Source organism: Octopus bimaculoides, chromosome 27 (genome assembly GCF_001194135.2).
Source record: "Octopus bimaculoides isolate UCB-OBI-ISO-001 chromosome 27, ASM119413v2, whole genome shotgun sequence".
Lineage (NCBI taxonomy): Eukaryota > Metazoa > Mollusca > Cephalopoda > Octopoda > Octopodidae > Octopus > Octopus bimaculoides.
Genome location: NC_069007.1, coordinates 17,600,453 through 17,600,819, shown reverse-complemented (window position 1 = coordinate 17,600,819; position 367 = coordinate 17,600,453).

The following is a 367-nucleotide window of genomic DNA, read 5'->3' as shown; positions in this document are numbered from 1 at the left end:
ATCATCATCATCATCATCATCGTCGTCGTCGTCGTCTTCGCCGTCATCAGCATCCTTTCTTTACAAATTTTTGGGCCAGTGTCAACTTAACAGAATTGTCTGTCATCATCATCATCATCATCATCATCATCATCATCATCATCATCATCATCATCGTCATCATATCTCCTTTACAAAGTTTTGGGCCAGTGTCAATAGGAGAACGTAGCAAAATCGTTGTCGTCATCGTCGTCGTCGTCGTCGTCACCATCATCATCATCATCATCATCATCATCACGTTCGTCATGATCATCGTATTCGTTGTGGTCGCTTTTGTCGTCACGGTTATCTCCACAAGGATCCCCGCCTTTTACATTTGATTGAGGTA